This window comes from Zootoca vivipara, chromosome 4 (assembly GCF_963506605.1).
Source record: "Zootoca vivipara chromosome 4, rZooViv1.1, whole genome shotgun sequence".
NCBI classification, from domain to species: domain Eukaryota; kingdom Metazoa; phylum Chordata; class Lepidosauria; order Squamata; family Lacertidae; genus Zootoca; species Zootoca vivipara.
Genome location: NC_083279.1, coordinates 80,729,821 through 80,737,062, shown reverse-complemented (window position 1 = coordinate 80,737,062; position 7,242 = coordinate 80,729,821). Strand labels below are relative to the sequence as shown.

Below are 7,242 nucleotides of genomic sequence, written 5' to 3'. Positions count from 1 at the left end.
AACAGGGTGTTCACACCCGAAGCCCCACGTCCCCGCTGCAGTTATTGCCCAGAGGGACCGTGGAAGGCAAATTAATGGGTTAAACACACCACCTCCCTCCCTGGCAAATGTCATGCGGAGTAAAAGGGATGCCATCCCGCTTTCATGCAGGGGGAAAAACAGCACAAACTTCTGCAGGAAAGTACCCGGCAGCAGCAGCAGCAACCTCTGGGGCCCGAAACCCGCCCATCTACCAGGAGAAAGGCAGAGGTGCTGCAGCTGTTGGTGGTGGGCAATGCGATTCGGGTTTAACCTGATGGAACCAAAGAGGGAGGGACCGTAGGCGTGAGTGAGAATCGGATTGACAGGGCCTCGGCCCAACCACATGCGGCGGGGATGCTGATAGGCGGGAAGCCGCTCCAATGGGTTCGGCAGGCAACGAAGCCCTCCTCCTGGGAAGGCCAATAAGCGGGCGCACGAGGCGGCCTTTCCCCGAGCTCGCCTGGTGGGGTTGGTCCCTGCTCCTCCCATCCGCCAAGCAGCAGCGCTTAGCCCGGGACTGGACCGAGTTAGAGTTGAGGAAGCGTTGGCGGAGCCGCGGAGGGTGCGTGTGACCCGCCGCCGCCGCCGGGGCGAGCTACTTCCCCCTCCCGAGACTGGTGAGGGCTGTGAGAGGAAGCGGCTGAGGTAGAGGAGAGCCGGGTGGCTGGCTGGAGCCCAGCTTGCCCCTTCAGGGTGGGGATCGTAGCAGTCCAGCCGTGCCTCGCAGCAACCCGGGCTAAATGCCCCGCTGCGTGTCGCTCTCGCCTCACGCCAGCAGGGATTGGGGACGGGGGGAGGCAGCGAGGGGGATGGGAGAGGCGGTTGGGGGGGGACAGGAGGAAGCCCCCCTCTCTGAGGGGCGCTGAGGGCAGAAATGCGGAGGGGGCTGTCTTGGGGGTATCTGGGGTGGCGGCGTGGGGAGGGGGGGAGAAGGGAAGGATCCATTTTATCACGGCTTCGTTCCAACCGCCTCGCCCGCGGTTTTGTTTTCAATGCCCTCCACCCCGCCGGCTCCCCTCCCCCCCTTTCGCGGCGCCCTTCTTTGCGCCCAGCGCTGCGCTCCGCGGGTCCTCCCCCCCCAACTCCCGCTTTCTCTCGCGCTCCCCTCCCGTATTGTTTGGCTCGGTCTCCTTAATGGCGGCCGACTGGAGGCGGCAGTGCTGCCGGCCGACTGCAGGGGGCCAAACCCGACACCCGGGGCAATTGGCAGGGACGGGCGCCAGGGCAGATCTCGGCGCTGAAGGCGCGCGCGCAGGTTGTTGTTTTTGTGTGTGTGTCTGTGTGTGTGTATATATATGCGCGTGTGTTCGTGTGTGTGTGTTTTTTGGGGGGGGGTTCAATCGACTTAACACTCGGTCCCCAGAGACAGCTCTGAAGGGGGAAAGAAGAGGCGGCTTTGTGTATGTGTTGGGTGGGTGGGGAGAAAGTCTTCGCTATTGCCTCCTCCTCTCCCACCCCCCGCGCCTGTCCAAACTACCCCCCCCCGCTGCCCTCCAGCAAAGGCTCCCAAGGCTGGGCGCCCTTGGGGAGCAGCGCTGGGGGACGGGGCCGACCCCCCATCCGAGGTGGCGCTGTGGGGGAGGCGCTGGGGCGGGTGGAGCCTGTCTCTGGGGCAATAGGTTTCTATCCCACTGGGAGAAGGGGGCTCTGCTGGAGGGGCTGAAGGATTCAAAGTGGAGGGCCGTGCTGCCAACCCGTTTCTTTGCCCAGGAGGAAGGGCGTCTCCTGGAGGGGAAGATGAGGAGGCGCGCCCACTACCTCGATTAGCACCCGCTTCAACCCCCCCCCCTCACGCTCCACCAGCACCTCTTCTCCCTAGGCTCTAGGCCAGTTTGGTGCAGTCTTGGCAAGAGCCTCGCAAGGAGAAGGAGCTCCATTGTGAGTGCTATTTATATGTTTTTCTGCCTTGGGGAGGAGCAGGAGGTAGATCATCCTTCCCCCCTTTTTTGGCACGAGGAGTGTGATGGGTGGGTGGGGGGGTTAAGAGGAGGTGCTTCCAGGGTAAAAGGGGGGGGGTTGTTGGGTGCAGCAGCTGCTGCCCTGGAGCAAAGCCCCGGTAATGGCCGTAAGGCGACTCCTCCCCCCGGGGTGGGCTCTGCTGCAGACATCGCTCCTGCAATACCAACACCCGCAAGCAGACGACGGGCTCCTGCCGCTCGCCTTACCCGGCTCGGCCGCGCGGGGGATGGGAATGGGGAGGGTATCTTTCGAGTGCCCTCTAGAGTTTTGGAGCGTATATTAAAGCGCACATTTAACCAGATTTCGAATTAATTCCCTCGCAATTCCGAATCCCTGCAACCTTACCTGACTTCTCTGGCCGGCGAGAGGGAGACGACTTAAAATAATCCAGTCCTGAGCGAAGTGTGTTCTGAATCACACGTTTTATTTCTCGTTCAGGCGGATTTGCTTGGGCATGGAGGTGGGGAAGAAGATACAGTTGGACACAATGGACATTTTCATGTGTTTTTCTGCTAAGGGCAAACATCTTATTTGCCCCATTTCCCTTTAAATCCTGATGCTATCTGAGAAACCCATCGGTTTTGTCTCGTTTGAGTGAATTCTTTCAAGGCTATTGCAAAGTCAGCGAAGAACTATCCTTTTCTTACATTCTGAGATGACTGCAGTTCTTCCCCTTATTAATTTCAGCTCTTTACACTAAGTGAGGAAGAAGCTCTGTGAGGGCAAACCTAATAGAGCAGGTTATGCCGTAACCCATCGTCTGGAGACTAAAAGTGATCAATAGTTGCTTGTTAAGGGTCTCTTACTAAGAGACCATTGGTGGCATTTCACTTTTTTGCTTGCAGGAGGCAAATATGGGTATTGGATGATCTAAGATCAGCATTGTCCATTATTCACATAGAAATTAGGGAGAAAGATGAGGAGTACACTTTATGCAAGGTGTTAGTTTACTCAGAGGATGGGGGGTGCTGATTTTTAAGCTTTCTTTAGAGCAACTGGTTTAAGCCTTAAACTTTAAGGGTGCAGGTTGATTCAAAATTCTAATTTCTCAAGTTTTTCAAGAGCATGAGCAAGATTGTACTGTAAATAGCTTTCTGCAGACTTTAGTAGACTTGCTGAAATAACCTGTGACAAATTCACATAAATGTGGAAATGAGTGTGTATTAAATTGTAATGCCAAACAGGGTTGCAGCCCCCCAACTATTTTCTTGATTTGTGATTTCTGACAGCTTCCAGCAGGATCATAGGTTAAAGGATGACTTGAACAAATTATAAATGATTTGATAAATACTTCCTGAGCAACATAAAAGAAATACCAGAATTGAAGGTGAATGGAAACTTGTTTTGTACAAGTCTTCAGAGAGAATGTTTGGTCATTCTGAAGGGTTTCAGCTGCAAAATTATTTAAACCATAGTACATAGACTTCTTTAAACTGGGGATCAAAGCATGCATGCTTAAAAATAGGTTATACTGTATTGAAATAGAATAACTTGAATGTATTTCCAAGTAACACATATTTAGATGAGAGGTGTAGTTGACACACTGCTTACTTCAGAACAATAAAATAGGATAACATATACTAAAGGACTAAAAATTCCCAACAGGCAAGACTTGAGTCAATGCCGTTTGGCATATGGGACCCATTCATATCTGAGGTGGCTCCCATGTGATCATCTTGTGATAGGTTTGCATAAAAGAGCCATTGGTGTTGATGATGCAGACATCTTTATTGGTAAATTTTAAAGTATAAATGGTGTTGCATGAATTGGTGCAGTTACGAACACGCCACCAATTTATCTGAGCAAATCAAGTATAGACTGTCTCATGAAAGCTAGTCCTAAGTCTTACTGGGACAAGCAAGTAAATGATTGGTACTGGGACATTAAGGTTGCAACACTATACCTATTTTGTGACAGAAAGTCCAATTGAATTCAAGTCTTCTGCATTGACAGTTACTTGTGTAGTACAGAAGTTCTTACACTGTAAGTGTCTTATGACTTAATTGTTTTGGTACATTTGATTTTACTAGAATCTTCATTTGAAATGTAATAGATGGCACCACAAAATAGGTTTTTGGTAGTTTTAAGATACTTCATTACTGTGTAGTGGGAAATTCCCAACAGGAGTAGTAGTATAAAGAGCTGGCTATATAAAATTAATAGTTGGATAAGGCACTGAATGAAGTGAATAGAAATACTTAAGATGAATAACTTTGTGTATATAAAAGTAACTCTTGGGAAAAATCTGCTTTTTTCACCACTTAATTTTAGGCCCATTTCTAGTATAACATTGGAGTTTAGGGATAGGGAATTAAAAGTAAATGCAGTGGCATGTCTTTGTAGACATTTTATGTGGAACTGACATTTGCTGCATGCATCTAGATGTCTATTGGAATCTGTTACAGCTCCTGAAAGTTGCATGGATGACAGTCATCCCTGTGAAGACTAACAACTTTACTGAAACATGTTTGCCACACACCTTTTAATATGTAAACCACTTTGAGAACTTCTTGTGGGAAAGTGGTATATAAACAAGGGAGAGAGAGAAAAACTGATTTATGGAGGTGTTCAGGGTTATGTTGGAAGTGTATCCTAAGACATCTTGGTTGATAACTTAAATGTCACAGGATAACTACATCTATTTGCCTGGAGGTAACACTTTTTAAAAGGGCCACTTTCAGCTGATTTTGCCTTGTGTATCATTAGGTAATTAAATTTAAACTTGGGAGTAAATTAGTACCGGTATTGCCAATATTTCTAAAATGAGTGGCTAGGACTACAGTGATACCAGAGATAATGGGTGATCAAACACGTTTTCTTGTTTTGTTGAAAGTACAAATGTAATGCAGTGGTACAAATGTTTTGTGTTTTTTCTGTCAATGAATTAACTAGGATTTGCCAGTGAAATCCATTATTTAATTATTATCTCACTCTTACTCCAATGACTTCATGCATAGGTCAGTGGTAGGGCACATGCTTTGCACCCAGAAAGTTCCAATCTCAGTTAGTATCATGGCTTACCAGGTATTTGAAGACTGCTGGGGATTGAAGGCAGGACTAAAGCCAATTTTCTTTTCACTATGCCACACTGACTGTCTGAAACTTACGGTCACCACATTGTATCATAGTAGCTGTAGGTATGAAAAGTTGTGTGTTAACAAGTAGCAGAAATTACACCTCTGGCCACATGAAGCATGTTATGTTTCTTCAGAATTTTAACTTGGCTATATGCTCATTCCTAAAAACACAAATCTTCTTGGTCATCACTTATAACATAAGGCTGAAACTACATTCTAATTTTAAAACAGTACAATTGTTCCATTGATTACAGTGCAAAAAGTAGACTCTTTTTTTTAATCAACAAATTGCTCTCTCAGGCTTCATGAACATGAATGCTTAACTTGTAGGAAGTTGGTTAACATTTAAATTCTCACACTTTAGTACATCTTTATCCCTGCACTGTATTTCAAGATCATATGTAAACTGAATGTATTGCGTGGTTTGCACAAAGATTAAACCTTTTGTGACTTGTTTATTTCAACATTTTATCACAATCATGTACAGTTAAGATAGTTGGGCAGACTAATTTTAGTTGGGCAACTAATTTTACTTTAAAAAACAACAACCACAGAGCTGCGGTCACAAAATAGCAATTTAGGGAAGGTTAAACCTGGTAGAGTGGGTGATGGTGGTCACAGAACATGCTATTGCATGGATTTAAGTATCTTGTAACCAAGAAGAATTGTTCACACCTAATAGGCTGCATCAGCACAACATAATACTTTGTAGAATGAAACTGTCACAAGCACAAAGTGGAAACTAAAAGTGAGCCTACCTGTGGACATGACAAGTTGCATGTGCAGCATGTGGAATACAGTGTTGACATGATAGAAAACACTTACTTTGAGATTAGCAGGGAGTGCCTTGCGCTGCCTAAGAATTCAAAGAAACAGAAAAACGAAATCATGATATTTAAATGGATGGTGTAATGGCATGATTTATGGGTGTGTGCATCCACCCACCCAACTCAGGGAACACCTGACCTGACCCTGAATCTATGTGTGGGACATTTTGGTCTGCCATCTTGATTCAAAATGGTGGCTGCTGACTAAACATTGACAAAGACTGCTGGTTCCGCCTTGGGAACCCTCATGCCAAATTTGGCGAAGACTGATACAAACTATTTTCCAAAATATATAATAGATGGTGGGCAGTAAAGCTTAAACAAGGACAGTTGGTCAGTCCAGGGCACCCATTGACATACAAAACAGATAATTCAAGAAAATGAGCTAAGCTGTAAACTGCTAGTCAAATCTTTCACATGGCAGCATTACTAGTTCCATTTTACAGCTATAACACAAGGATTATAAAAGGAATTAAACCCAGTGACTCTTACCTCTCTTCAAAAATACACATGACTTTTCCATGGGGGCTCTTCTGTTAAAAGATAGGACAACAATTAATAAAACATGCTTAAAATATTTTTAAAATGTGAAGCCAAACATTAGATATTTGTGTGCACAGTGCTAGCAGCACGCTGGTGGCACATAGCTCTATTTCTTCATAACAAGAATCAAGAGAGGCTGCAAGCTCTGGACCAGTGCCTTAATGCAGTGGTGGACTGGAGGACGGCCAACAAACAGCTGTGGGAAGACTGAGGCTTTGGGTGGTTCCTTTGTCCAGACAATAGGAGAGTTATCTGTTCTGGGTTGGATTGCACTCCCTAAAGGAACAGATGCATGGCTTGGGGGGGTACTCTTAGATATATATTTCTCATTCAGGCCCCAAGTGACCCTTAGTTTGGTGCTAGGGTTGCCAGACTCAATAGAGGACAGGACTTCTGTGCCTTTAATTGCCCTGCTCCCTTTGAGTCTGGAAATCTTAAAGAGAAACCAGCAGACCCTTTGCTTAATTTCCAAGCAAAGGGTCTGCTGGTTTCTCTTTAAGGTTTCCAGACTCAATAGAGGACAGGGCAATTAAAGGCACAGAAGTCTTGTCCTCTATTGAGTCTGGCAACCCTATTTGATGCACCAGCCATGGCTGTAACTAGATTGGGATAGCTTTGCTTTAGTAACACCAAGACTGGATTATTGCAGTGTGCTTTGTGTTAGGGCCTTGTCTGGAAGCTCCAGCTGGTTTAGAATTCAGTGGCTAGACAAATGTTTCCCAAACAGGTCCCTGGCTGTTTTTGGACTGCATACAACTATTATTCCTAGCTAGCAGCAGGAGTCATGGGAACTGTAGTCTAAAAACAGATGGAGA

General features: G+C 46.4%; 1 protein-coding gene across 9 annotated transcripts in view; it reads left to right on the top strand.

The window, feature by feature from the left end:
- The first annotated feature begins 485 nt into the window (after positions 1 to 485).
- ZMYM2 (zinc finger MYM-type containing 2) overlaps positions 486 to 7,242 on the top strand; it is a 62,709-nt gene continuing 55,952 nt past the window's right edge. For 2 of the 9 annotated variants that reach the window (XM_035114267.2, XM_035114261.2), the window contains exon 1: positions 487 to 638. The gene's annotated coding sequence lies outside the window, so the exon portion shown is untranslated. Of the gene's footprint in view, positions 715 to 939; positions 1,277 to 2,011; positions 3,308 to 7,242 lie in introns of those variants that run through there. The other 7 variants (XM_035114262.2, XM_035114263.2, XM_035114264.2 and 4 more) reach the window with 7 other exon arrangements.